At 34.7% G+C, this 15,084-nt stretch overlaps 1 long non-coding RNA gene across 1 annotated transcript in view; it reads right to left on the minus strand.

The window, feature by feature from the left end:
* Nucleotides 1–417: 417 nt before the first annotated feature.
* LOC147829996 (uncharacterized) overlaps nt 418–15,084 on the minus strand; it is a 28,085-nt gene continuing 13,418 nt past the window's right edge. Inside the window, exons 2-4 of the long non-coding RNA XR_015447472.1 lie at nt 14,290–14,361; nt 6,982–7,044; nt 418–2,881 (exon numbers count right to left, since the gene is read on the minus strand). This is a non-coding gene — a long non-coding RNA (uncharacterized LOC147829996). The remainder of the gene's footprint in view (nt 2,882–6,981; nt 7,045–14,289; nt 14,362–15,084) is intronic.

Consider the following 15,084-nt stretch of genomic DNA (forward strand, 5'->3'; position numbering starts at 1 on the left):
AGAGAGGCCACTGTTTCAGTTCTCAATTTCAAGAAGTAATTTGGACTCTGACCACGAGGTCAAAGAGAGCAGGCAGTGCTGTTTTTCATTCTTTTTTTAAAGTTATTTTCTGAGTTGCAAATAGTGCGTTGGCATCTGTGTGTTATAAAACAGAGCTCATCTTTCAAAACACATTCTCCATGAAGTAATAGCAGTAAGTCAAAGTAGTACAGTCAAGAAAAGTAGGTTTATTTCATTTGTAGTAGTAAACATAGAGCTTTGAGAAAATATTTTCAGTCTGCCATTTACTAATCACTTTCAAATTGTCTCATATTATATTAATATGGCTGAGTTAAACTTTGTTATTATACACTTAAAAAAAAGACTGACATAGAATGGGAAGAATAAAGTTTTAAATACATTTTAAATGTCCCCATTTTAATATATCCTAAGGCAGAAATTTCAGAAGTTTTAGAAAAACGATAGTTGAAATGAAATTTATGCAAACTCAGTAACAATTAAAAATTAGCTAGTAAGTGATTTATTGTTGTATCAAATATTTACTGAAGGATATGACACTTCAGGCTCTGCTTTTAGGTTCTAAAAGATAGCCATAAACACAGTAGATAAAGGTCTGCCTTCATTTGTCTATGGAAAAACAATAAACAATGTAGGGATAAATATGTAAGTTGACCAGAGAATAATATTCTAGGCTGTTAATTTAGAGCTAATGTGAATCAGATACTAATGATCTACAATTTGAAATCACATTGCCTCTCAACCATATCCCCAATAGTGATATGAAATTTTCTTTAAGCTATTGGACTATTAAAGAAATTTTGATACAAATAAATTGGAAAGGTCATGGAGCTATGTCAGTTTTGAACTTTATTTCTCTAAAGCTCATGCTCTTTCTTTACATATTCACCATTTCTCTTTCCTCTTTCCTTAAGAAAATTAGCATTTTCTTAAAAAAATGTTCAGTTTCCAATTAGATGCAGCAGCTATCTCTGTAGGTGTTTACAGGCTGAGGCTTTAAAAGGGGTCCATAAACAAATAAAACTAATTAGCATTCTTCAGCAACTGTTATGCTTATCTGTGGAAGATATTTTGTTGAAAAGTACCCTAAATTGTAAGAAATGAACCATTTTTCTTTTGTCTTTTGTTACCACTAAATGTTGCTCATATCTGAATGCCAGAAAGAGAATAGGTTTAAAAAAAAATAATCTAGCTCATTAAAAATGTGATTTGTTCTAGCAAAATTATTCAAGTGGATCTTATATAAATATATCACATCTTAAAATTAGTCATTAATCAACCACATGGGTAAATTTTTCCCTAGTAAAAACTTAAACTAATCTATCCCTGCAAGAGCTATAGTAATCTACCTATTCCTACCACAGGAATATTGGTAGATATCTGGCTCTATTTTATGTAGTATAAAGAAAAAAAGAAAGTTTTGTTGCTTCTTTTTCTCAATTAAATCTCTTTGGGAATCATAGCTTGTATAAAGTGAGAGTGCTTTTAACTAGGAAAACATTGCTACCAAATACTATGAAGATTGGCGGTTTTGATTGTAGATGAACAGTGATTAATGAAACATGATTCTCATCTTGTACCCATTATATATAGAATATTGTAATGTAACCGCCAGTACCACATATAGAATAATTTTCAATAACAAATGACCTATAAAATTAAATAAACTCAGTAATTCTAAATAATGACCAAGTTCATTTATAGATAATCTACTAATAACACTTAGGTTAAAAAACTGGTTTTTTAAAAGTTATGTTAAAAAAGCAAGCGTAAAATTTATACTGTCACTATCTATGCTATTATTTTCTACCTGTTGGATTTTGTATAAAACAGTAACAGAAAATATAAAGAATCTAATGAATAATGTTTAAATGGTAAAAACAATGGATATGATGTAGTAGTTTCAATTGACCCACACTCCATCTGATTTTTGTATTTTTAAAAGTAGGCTTGACTCCAGTCTACACAAGTAGAATGTCTACATTGTATAGAAATTAAGCACAATGTGCACATGTCAAGAGTTTAATTTTGATTATATTGTTTTCTTAAACAGAAAGAAAATATACCTTTCCACACTGATTTACTTAGCTTGCCTTGCTAAGCAATAATTGTACATCTATCAAGCAGAAACAAGAGAAAAGGCAGTACTTTAATTCCACACATCTGTTTATTGTAGACTTTAACTGTATTGCAAGACCTTTCAAATCTCAAAGAGAGTGAGACAAATAAAACATGGGTGCTGAGCTCATTAGCATTTAATGAATAACAAATTCCGCTTGCCTGGAATAGTCCTGTGAATTAGTCTTTCTCTGGAGTTTTCATTTATCTTATCTTCTTTCATGCAAATTAAGAAACTACATAAACACAATTAGATGTGGCAGCTATCTCTGTAGTAAGTTAGAAGAAATGGGCTTTCCAAAGCGAATTACAGATATATTTTTTCTCTTGCCAGTAAAGCTAAAGCGCTGCAGTTCAGGCAAATTTTAGACTTTTTTTCACCATCTCTTGCAATCAGAAGGTAAGACAATCCAAAGTAAATATTTTTAAGAAAATGAATTTAGTTGTTTTCCCCATTCTGTTGTTCATCACGAATAGTTGATTTCCTGAAGTCTTCAGGGAGTGGCAGGTTAGAGACTTTCTACTGAATCCAAGGTCACCATACTCACCTGGAATTTACAGCCCCCACCAAACAATGCCCCTTGAGTACAGCCGCATTGTTTCTGCTTGGCTAAGTGATTTGGCTTTATGTCCTCAGACACAAAAGTTGGGTTCTTCAAACAAGAAATAAAATTTGTTTCCAGTTCTTTAACTATGCTCTCTTCAGACATAAATAAGAAGTGACTGCAGGCTGGCTCAGTTGGCCCTGGGTGAAACCGAAAACTAAGCAAAATCAGTCCAAACCCATTGTAACATCCTCCCTCCCTTGCAAAAACGGATCAGGCACTATATTTACTTTACATTACTAACTCATTTTCCTATATTTGATAATTTAATTCTTTGACTATCTATGAAATAAAATTAGCTAATTCAAAATTTTAATTCAGATAAATTAAGTATATGGCAACAAACTGCACAGTCAGGAAATGGGAAAGCCATGTGCTTAAACTCAAATCAGAGTAACAAAGTGCTCTGGAGTATAATAACACAGTCTACCAGAAAACTGGGTTTTTCACAACTTTTAATGTGCTAATGTGACCTGGGCTCACTTCCAATTCTTAAGACAGATCATTGTTACCCAGCCTACTTATGTCTCCTCTCCTTTGAACCAAGAATTCCTAATAACCAATATTAAGATCTTCATTGTCATAATGTAGTTGCTCATTTTTAAGTACCAGTTAGAAGTGGGGTATTATTTTAGAATCAAAGGCGATAATTTCTGTTCTAAAGTGACCTGGAGTCCGGTGGGATAACAGATACTTGAAGAATTTCCGGAGTGTGCTCAATGCCAAAGTAAAGGTATTCAAAAAAGGTGTTGGCATTGTATGTATGGAGCTCATAGTCTCACATCATCCAGGAATGAGGCCATTAACCAAAAGAGGAGGTCTGGAGAGTTCTATTGGAAATAAAAAGAAAAGGAATAGCTCCTGGATTTTCAGGAGGGGTCTTTGCATGGGTGGCCACTGGCTCTCATGAGGCAGCAGCAGAGACATACAGCAATGTCACAGCTTGGGTCACTATGGGTCAAACTACAATCAACCTCTAGGATTACAAGCATTGTTGCTTAGCAAATATTGGTCCGATACTGAGGTGAGGAACGTAGCAAGGGTATATGGCGAGCAAGGTAAACTTTAGCTTATCTATCGCTTTTAACGTAGGAAGAGCAAAGCCATTCCTGGAAATGGGTGGGAATATGCATCAGGGTGTCCTGTTCACCCACCTATATGTCTGTTGCATGCACTGTCTAGACGTACTGGACCGGGTGGTGCTAATTACACTATAATCTCAAGCTGCCATCTCTAGGGAAGCTTGCATGTCTGACTCTTTAAATTTGCCTACACTCACAAATTTGATGTGTATCACATTCTGCACAACATCCTTGAGGGCCCAATCCCTCTCTGTCTGCCCACTAATTTCCTCCTAACTTAGCTGTCTGTAATAGGGCTAAAGAAGCATCTCATGCTTTCTGTAGGTTTCTGCAAATTACCAAAGGAAAAGTTTAAGTGGTCACTTTAAAATGCTGAATATGGAGCAGCATAATTAGGTAAAAATAAGAGAAAAAAGAAGACCATTAATTTTTTAAAAAGCATTAAAACAAATACTGCATATCTTTGTCATTGAAGATTCTTCAATCGTTCTATAATGTCCTTACTATATCACATTCTCTGCTCTTAGCTTCAATTCTTTATTTTATTCTGCCAATATCCCTACTTCCTTATTTGTACTAGCAATTAGAACTCTAATCTCTTGAGCTAGGCATGGTGGCACATGTCTATAATCCCACCACCTGGGAGGCTGAGGCAGGAGGTTTGCTGCAAGTTAAAGGCCACCCTGGGCTACATAGTGAGTTCAAGGCCAGCCTGAACTACATAATGAGATCCTGTCCTGAAAAAAAAAAAGGACTCTAAATCTCTCAAATCTTGCTCTTACTCTCCTTTATGTATGTGTGTGTGTGTGCGCGCGCGCACGCACGCGTGTGTGTAGGGACTCAATTTTACTTCAAGGGAATAATGACCATATTTTTCTAAACACAAATGCTTACTAACAAATAGAAACTTTTATTATATCTCTTGAAGCCATAGAGAGAATTAAGGTTTCTCTAATACAAAGAACAAAGGACCAATAGTTATTGTACAATGGTCATCCATATAGGACAGAAAAGAGTAAAAGTGAGCTTATTAAGTTGAGAAGGAATTTTTGGTATGATGGGTTTCACAAAACCCCAGGAGAGAAAATCTTTCTAGAAGGAATAATGAATAAACAGTGTTGAATGGCAGAGAGATGAAGGATAAGGGAGAAAACAAGCCATTGCCTCTGGCGATGTGGCAGTTATAGTTTCTGCTGATTCAGGAAGGACAATTTCAATACGGTATGCTGACCAGGTGTTATATATAAATATTCAACCTATCTGCTCACAATGGGTTGGTTTTCCTTAAAATCTTAGGTTAAAAAATGGAGCTCGAATGATTAAAATGAAAATATCTTATGTTGATTGCTACAGTGTTATTTTTAAGAAACTCAGGTAGATCTTTAACTTCCACAAGACAAGAGTTCACAGGTAATCCCCTTCATCAGAAATAGTTAATTCCTGCATTCAATTCCGATAATTATATTTTTAGAATTTAAAAAACTTTCTTAGAATTGAAGCATGAAATATGTAATCCCAAATGCAAATTATAATCAATGAGGCATTTATAAAATTGCTATGACTTGAACACAGATTGTGCCCTGAATTTACACAAGACTTTATCTCCACAGTCATTTGTTAATGATACTAAAATGGTGGTAATTTAATCTTACTGTAGTAGGGATAAGGCCTTGGACAAGTGATCAGCATAAGACAGGTGATTAGAATGGAACGCCCATGATTGAATCTGGGTCACTTTATAAGACAAAGAAGAGAAACCAGAAAGACACAGTGCTCCATGTGTCTTCCCACCTAGTGCTATGCACCACATTTGGGCTCTGCTGTGTTGAGGACAAGGCTACATCCTCACAGTCTTGAGGTCAGGGTTATCTTGCCTGGGGAACAGGGAAATATGTGGAAGGCTGCATGCTTGTGGAGGACACTTGTCAATATACAGGCATTTGGGTGTAGGGAAAATCTGGTTCCTTAACTCAATCCTTATCCACCCATTCTCTATAGTTGCTATTGGATGAAATGGGTGTTACTGCTCCCCTTGTGCTTCTCTAAAAGTGGGCCAACTATGGAGTTTTATTTGAATCTGTCCACTAGAGGCAGGTCTCCTCCCAGTTACCCCTTTACATCTTGAAAATTGTCTCTGTCTCTTTCTTTTTATTCCTAGTAGTTCTCCCCAAAAGTTAGCTGAAGGTCTGATCAGCCCTCAGTACTGTTGCTTTGTATGAAGGCCAGCTCACTTACCATGAAGTGATGCATGCAAAGGTGGACCTCTCCAGACACTGCACCATACAGTTTGAACATTCAAACTCCAGAACTCTGAACTAAATAAACCTATTGTCCTACATAAAGTCAACCTGCCTTAGGTATTTTGTTATCGTAGCAAAAGGCTGACCAATACAATATCAAACAAGTTAATGATAGTATTCCCAATATAAATACTAATATCATTAATAGTTCATTCATTATAATTAATGGAAATGACAATTCTTGATTCATTACCATATTCACTATTCTTAAGCATAATCATTAATGGTCAAGATGTGTATCTGAAGCTCTGAGAAACTGCCTAATTTATACAAATATTGCCAAATGTAATAGTTATTTTAATTGGGAGCATTGTCTAATCACATGCATCAACTTAAATGCTTTATTAAATTCTTTCTATAATTCTTTGTTTTATCAGTTTCAGTAAATTTATTTTTCTTGTCTTTATCTTTCTTAATTTAATTGAGTACCTAATCATCATTTTTTCTCCCTTGTTAGATTGGATATCTGTTTTATGTTTTCATTTCTTTCTCAATTTCCTCCCATTTCCTAGTGCTTATAATCTACTTCTAATCTTATATATTTTCCTTGATTTCCAATCCTCTATATTAATTGGCTAGAGCTGCCAAAGCAAAGCAACAGACATTGAATGGCTCAAACAATAGAAATTGATCTTGTCACAATTCTGGAGACTTGAAGTCCAAGATCAAGCTGCCAGCATGATTGCTTTCTCCTGAGACCTCTCTTCTTCACGTGTACATGGCAGCCTTCTATTCTCAAACAGTCTTTTCTCTGTGAGTGCACATTTCTGGTATCTCTTCTTTATAAGGCCGTTTTATAAGGACAACAGAACTATTGGACTAAAACCCATATTTATGACCTGATTGAAACTTAGCTACCTCAAGGGCAGGGGATGTAGCACCTTCCTGGCAAGTGCAAGGTCCTGAGTTCAATTCCTGGTACTGAAAAAAGAAAGAAAGAAAGAAATTTAGTTATCTGCATAATGATAGTTTCTCCAAATAAAGTCACATTGACTGGAGTTATTAATTTTGAGAAACAATTTAGTCCACAACGTCCTTGCCATCCATATCTATGACACCTTCAGAATTATTTTCCTTTCTGCCATCATTTGTTTAGCCTTTAGTGATGAAATATTGCAATATTTTAATTATGTACCCATCTTTAATATACTATTTCTGATGAGATGACAATATGTTTATTCTCAGGCTATAATTAAAATATCTTTTTGTATAAAAATCTGTTTTCTTTTAAGCACACTTTTTAGTTTTCAGGTTTTCCATGTCTATCCATTTTTCTGTACAAGTTTACTTATTCAGCCATAATTATTCTTTCTTTAAATCACTTTGTTAAATTTTTAGGAATTTATTAAATTTTTGAAATTTCATAAAACTGCTTGAATGTTGGTATTTTTGTTCATCAGATTGTGTATATTAATATCTATCTTTCTATTTTTCTATTGTTCTATGTATCTGTATTCTGTATCTGTACCTAGAGAATGTTAATCAGTACTGATTAGCTTTTTACCAAAGGAGAATAAAATCTGTAGATAATGATATTCTAGATACTCAGTATTAAGTAAAAGAGTATTGCATGTGACAATGCAAAAGGACTGTCAATTTCATTGGCTTGAGCTGCCCAGGGGATTAGCAAAGCACACGTCTGGGATGTCTATGTGGGTCATGGAGGTGTGACCTTGATATCTATATCTGATCCCTCCCTCCTTCAGCTCTGGCACTTTTCCCCTGCTCTGCTTCCTAGCCACTGTGAACTAAGCATGTTTGCTCTAGTGCATCCTTCCACCATTAGGCTCTTGTCTTGGAGCCAGCCAAATATGGACTGAATCCCCTGAAATTGTGAGCCAAATTAAACCTCACTTCTTTAGATTGTGTATTGAGTACTGTGTTCCTGTGATGGGAAAGCTGACTAACACGCTGCTGTGTTATATCTGTTACTCTTTTTTATTAGTGTACTCTTGCAATACATCATAGTTACATTTGTTTGGGGAATTGGTACATGTATGCAGCCCATCTCATGATACACCATGTTTATTATGCTTGTGTCTGGCCAAATACTCTTCAAATACTGCCTAACATGACTTGACTTGACCTTAGTCGGGGTTTTCTCCTTTTCCTAGATCCCTGAACTTTGTATCATTCTTGCAGTTAAGCACAGAAATGCCCAGTAATGGCCTCTATTGAGAATCAGCTGACCACAAAGAAAATTTTTCTGTTCAGTTCCTTGATTGTGCCATTTGCTTATCCTGTTTCTCATAACTTGTTCCTTCTAACCATGTGTATACTTTTCCTTATAAAAGAAATAAGATCCTTTCCCTTTCACCCTGAGACATTTATTCATCATTTGTTTGGCGCATTCTCCCTTTGCAGTAGTCTTCCTTATTTAAGTCTGACCTTAAATTTTTATTTTGACACAGTAAATTGGTTTATATTCTACTTTGATCTTGGATAAATTAGGTGAAACATTTTTGAAGACATAAGAGATGGTTGCGTTGGTAACAGACTCCATTACTACCCCGAAATCTTTAATTTAAAAAGATCAGGAACTTTACCCTATAGAATAGAGATGTAATGTTAAGAGAAACTAACTAAATAATTCATTTTAATGAATAGCGTGAGACAGAAAAATGTCTTTTATACTTCCCAATACTTTATCACCTTCATAGTTCCCATTAACTCTATGAAATCTTCACCAATTTTATAAAACAAGAAAATGAAATAGATACAATTTGGCCAAGATCATATAACTAGAAGTAATATGGGTAGTTATCATTTGAATGCTAATCTCATGATGTCATACCAAATGTTGTTTACGTACAGCAGCTGCATCACAAAACATATATCCAATTTGATTGTAAAAGAGGAGAAACGGGCTACTTTGTATAAAATTGAAATTTGAATCTTTTCAAGGTCATCTTGGGATCTAAAGACTTCTCAAATGTTGTCATGAAATGAACAAACAAAAGACTGCAGAGAGTGAGGGAAATTTTCCCACATGTACAAAAGATGAGCTTACTTAGGATGTTTCTCAATTTTTCCATAGGCTGGTAGTATTTAAGAGAACTCATAATCTTAATTTAGACATATGAGATATTTTGGATGTTTCTCATGTAATTATTCTTCCCTTACTTGTGAAGAACAAGCTTTATATACTGTCAGTATTTGAAAAAAATATATGAAATGTTTCAAAGTAATTTTAAGGCTAGTGTGAGTTATATTTGTTGATTCCAAAAAATTAATTTCCATAAAAGCTCTGTGTGTGTGTGAGGGGGGTTGTTATTGTTTCAGGACATTCTTAGTTTTTCTCTAGCTTATAAAAGAAGTTATAAATTTTAGGGACCTAACAAATGAATAGTTGCCACTTATCTTGACAAGACTCACCATAATGGGCAGTCTTTATTTCAACCCCATGAGTATAAATATGTCTTTGAGGCAATTTCTTTATGTGAAACTGAGAATTAACTAATTAATCTAGATTATAGGTCTTGGGCTCTGAATCTAGTGCATTTTCAAGTCCACTTCAAAGAAAAAAAATAGCTTCAGGAAAAGCACTTGTTAAATAGTAAGTCTCAGTATACAAAATTCTGCCTTTTGTTCACTTACTTTGTTTCTTTGTTTTCTAGTAATGTACACATTTTGTCTAGAGCTTTATTTTAACTTATGAAAGCATTATTTTGAAGAAACGTGATTTAGAAAGTTACAAGTTCCAAGGCTCACATATATTCATGAGGTGCCTGTTAAAATAATTTAATTTTGTGTTATCCTTAAGTAGAATATTATTCATTCTTAGAGAATATGTCTCCCTTGAGATAACATTGTTTTCATATGCCCACCTATTTACCATTTCATTGCATCTTATACATGTTTAATGCTATTTCAATGCCAACATTTTCTTTGAGTCATGTTAGGAAAACATCTTTCCAACTTCTTAGCAATTCTCATGATCATTCTCACAGTTCATTCATTGGTTTATCCACATATTCACTCAGTTAATTTTTACTAAGAATTCACTATGTAACAAGAATTCTACTCACTAGAGTTTCAATAGTGGGGGAAGAGGGAACAGTGTCTTTTCTCTTGAAGATTACATTCTCTTAAGTGAAAAAGACCAAAAATGATAGTATGTAATGCATTATCAGGGCATAAGGAATATTATGTTAAGAAATAATCAGGAGACAGAGATACAGTATTCATACCATGACAAGGGGACAGACAAATAGGACAGCTTAATGTAGTTAGAAAAGCCATTTTCAGTGAAAAAGTATTTGAACACAGATATGAAGTGAGGAAGATGAAGGAAAATCATTCCAGGCTGAGTAACAGAAAGTATGAAAGTCCTGAGGTGAGAATGCCCCAGGGCTAATCAATGAATATGGGCCAGCTTGGCAAATTCTAGATGGAAAGAATAAGGAATGAAAAATGGAAAGGATAATGCCTTTAGATAGTAGATAAAATAGCCTGTGCTATCTTCTTCAGTTTGAATTATACTAATACAAAAATAGATCGAGGAGATAAATGAACAGATGCTAAGAGGTGTAGAAACTTAATGAATGTAACCCAGAGGCCTCCTAGAGCAGATTTAAAGTTAAGGATGCCCCATGAAACAAATTAGGATTTCAGGGATAGGATTTTGGTGATTTCAATATGGTAAAATATATAACTACAGATATGAGAGCAGGTATCTTGGAACACATGTAAGTGGATCATTTGAAAGTTGTCTTGTGATCAGAGAAGTATAAAGAAAATATACATGAAAGGATATGTAAAGCTTGATTCTTGGCAACTCTGAGCAAAAAAAGGTTTAAAAAATATATTCCATAAAATGATATTGGAACAGAATATCTTTACTATTTCTAATCACCATACCAATGGTCCTCAATATGTATCACAGTATTTTATTTTTCTCTTATTTTTATTTAAATTTTCATGTATTTTATTACTTTTATAAGTAATTTTATAAGTATTTTATTACTTTTTATAAGTAATTTTATTATTTTATAAGTAATAACTTATTATCCTAATATAGACTGAATTGCATAGGTCACATTTAGCATTAAATGATGTTTTTATGAATCTTTAACTTCCTGCTGTTTCCTATAGAAAATGTATCTTAAATTAATTTCAGATACATTTCTTAGGGAGTCCAAATGTATTGGTCAGCTTTCCCAATGCTGGGACAAATGTCTGACATTCAAAATGGTTTATTTGGCTCATGGTTTCAGAAGTTTCAGTCCATGGTAGGCTGGTTCCTGTGCAGGAATATCATGGTAAAAAACCATGGTAAAGCAAAACTGGTCACCTCATGGTAGTTGGGAAACAGAGCAGAGGGGAAGAGTGCCAATAAGAGACACATTCTCCAAAGGCATGCCCCAGTGACCCACCTCCAGTGGGGTTCCACCTCCTGACAGCATGCAGCTGTGAGCCTCAGTGGATTGATTCACTGACAAGTATAGCACTTCTATTACACAATCACATCTCCAGGAGTCTCCTATTACTGTTAAATTGACAATAAGATAAACAGGCACACCAAGCCTTTTAGATATAAGTAGAATAAATTCTCACAGTAACGTTCAGGAACACCACAAGAAATTACACGTCAGGAATAAGCTGGGGAAAAAACTTGTACATTAAGGAATGCTGAGCCAAAGTAATAAGTAATTAACATGATTTTGCATACTAAATGCATCACTCTCATAAGCAGAGAAGAACCTAAATTTCTAACCTCAATTCATAGCTCAATTTACTCCAGGACTACACAGTTTCAACCAGAACAAGGTCAAGGTCCACCATGCTATCTTTTCCCTCACTGTATCACTCTACTCAAAGATCTAGATGCAGCTTCAACAACGTCCAGTTCCACTTGCACCCAGAGTGTGATGCTGCTCACTTCAGAACTAGGATACAGATGAAATGTAGAACTGAATTCTTCCAACTTCCCAGTCGTATTTCTCAATGGAAACATAGTTTAGCAGGATGGGAAATCCATACTCAGGTACTCTAATAGATACATTTAATCAAGCTTTTTTGATTATGGAAAACAGTCAAATTTTCTAAGGAAATGATTTTTTAATACATCTAGCTGAAAATTCATGCTTTAAGAGGAGCAGAAACTTAACCTACCCAAGATAGTGATCTCTTCCTAATATTTTCCTAGCATGGTCTCTCTACTTTATATTAATCCATTGTCTTCTCACATAACTGACTTTTTCTTTGGCCACCCTTTTCCTCACCAGACATGGAATTTACACTTACCTGAACATGACATTGACCCTCACCTTTGCTCACCGACTCAACACTTAAATTATTATTGCAAAGCAAGATCATTCCCATTCACCTACTTTGAGGAAGAAGACCAGCTACAGAACTTGTGAGGCTCAAAAGCAAACCAAACCAAACAACAACAAATGAAAACAGGGGCCTTTTGTTCCAAAATCGCTAGGGACTTCAAGGTGACAGAGGCATAACATTAAACTGAATAAGGTTCCCTTCTGATCAGGGAGCCCAATATCAGCCACACACTCATGAAGCTGGCCAGCTCTGTCCAGGAGTAGAATTAAATTACTCAAATTCTTCCTTTATTTTCCAACTGAATTCTTGATTATTTGGGACTAACCAGTGGATAAGCTGACTCTGAGTCTAATGCCTATATCTGAATGAATATAACTTGTTTCTATTGCATATCAGAGTATGGTCACAAAGTACACTATTTAAAGAAAAGCTAATTGTTATGATAAATTCACCCAAAATGTAAAATGGAATTAGCACTTATTTTTTTTCATATAGTGATTCAGAAACACTGATTCTTTCCATACTATTAATCCACCATCTCCTATGGTTCTGTTGTTGAATACAGTCAGTAACAAGGCACAAGTCATTGTACAGGAGCCACAACTTCTCCTCAAGGTATCAGCACAAAATGGTACACGGGACTTACATTTCACTGGCTAGAATGAGTTGCACTGACACTCAACCTCAGGATGACCAGAGGGCATAGTCTAGGTACAGTTCCATGGAACTAAAGGAAATGGATTATTAATACACTGCTAATATTCCCCTCCAAAGATGGCAGCAGACATCACTACTGAGACCTCCCTCACTTACATAATAGAAGTTTATGCAGGGATTTCTTCCCAGTCCCACCAGTCTAAGTCACTTTCCAATGTTCCCTTTATAAACTTATCATTTTCTTTCAATATATATCTCTCAAGTAGCAATAACATATCCAATGTTGATTGTATAATTAATATTTGTCTCCTCTACTAAGCACAAAAGTAAATGCACTGTGTGTGTTGTAAGTCAGCATCTTATCCATAACCCAGTGCTCAGAGTAGCCAACCAAATCTGACTGTATATTTGAACCTAACATGGCAGAATATAACTTCCTTTGACAGTCTTTCAATAATTCACATAACTTAAGCCTCTTTCATCATTAAGTCTCCACACAGGTCTCAAATAATTCAGGCAAATTTAATTAGACTAACCTTGGACCCACATAATGGAGGAATCTTATAAAATCAAGATTCACAGCCTATAGTATTAATACCCAGTAAGAATCTAAAATGTCTGATAATATAAAAATTAAAACCCAACACCACTGAGATAGAAAGAGTATAATATAATGGATTTGAAATTGTATGGATCCAGTAGAAATTCTGACAGTCTTTTAAATTCTTTGCAAACAAGATAAAATAGAAAAGAAAAGTATGGATTCCTGACAGACTCAAGGCCAGATTTGCAAATTACCTTCTAATAGAAAGTATTCCTCTAATATTTAGAAATATAACTCCCTTAGTTTGATCCAAGTCCATGTGACAGCTCATGTACCAACTGTATCTCCCTTATAAATCCATTTGGTTATATAATGTTTTGAAATGAATAGAAACAAAAACAATGTCTGAGCCTTGATCATAAAGTAGAAGAGTAATTTTTCTTTTGCTTTCAGAAAGCTGAAGTATAAGAAAGTGTTCTAGTGAGACAGATCCCTATCCTCACTGACTATGCAGAATATGGAATAGGTATATAAACCTAGCTGATAGTAGAGCAACAAGGTACAAGTAACTGCATATTTATTTAGGTGGCTATGTAGCCCAAAAGACCCTGTCAATATGTCTTCATGTAGTGCTTCCATATCTCTGAACTAGTAAAAAAGAAAGAAAGAAAGAAACCACTTACTTGTTCAAGATTTATGACTGGAGTCTCAGTATAGCACCTCAGTATGTTCTTTAAACAACAGAGTTGTTCCACCTGATAAAGCACAAGGAAAAGGCCAGAATACTGGTTTTAGATATTTATGTTATTGTCTGGATATGAAATGCCAGAATAAGTACAAAAATGTCAAGTCCAGAATATTTTTTTAAAAACAGGAGAAAATAAACCATTATTATCCCAAGTGAGTCAAACTATTTGTAGTATCTCAGCTCATGTGAGGTGAGGTCAGAAAACATTAAGTGTCAATTAAGTTTTAAGACTGTACCACTGCAACGTGATGGGATTCTTCTAGGAGACAAAGAAGAAACACCGGACTTTATACTTTCTACAGTTTACCTAAAATGGAGACTATGGGAATCAACAGAAAAACTAATTCAAAGTCACTCCATATAATAATTTAAACAAAAAAAACCCTAAGTAGATACTACATTTATAATAAATCAAGAGACTTATGCATAAGTTTTCAAATGTTATTTCCCATGGTAAATATTCTGCGCATACTAATAACACAAGGCCCTTTACTTTTTGCTGTAGGTAAGAAAACAAGGGACAGATACCACTTTGACCTCTGACTTTTTTCCCCCAATTTCTTCCCAGGGAATCTGATGAAATGAGCAGCATAGTTCAAGGAATAAACAATTGTATTAAGCATTATGCCTCCTTTGATGTGAATGAACTTTCTTTTCTACTGGGTTAAATACTGTTGTATGTTTCTTCTAGTCTTACTCTAGACCTTTCTACTGTAAATTACAAACACAC

Source organism: Heterocephalus glaber, unplaced genomic scaffold (assembly GCF_053883595.1).
Source record: "Heterocephalus glaber isolate CG9 unplaced genomic scaffold, H.glaber_assembly_v1.0 deba00000347, whole genome shotgun sequence".
Lineage (NCBI taxonomy): Eukaryota > Metazoa > Chordata > Mammalia > Rodentia > Bathyergidae > Heterocephalus > Heterocephalus glaber.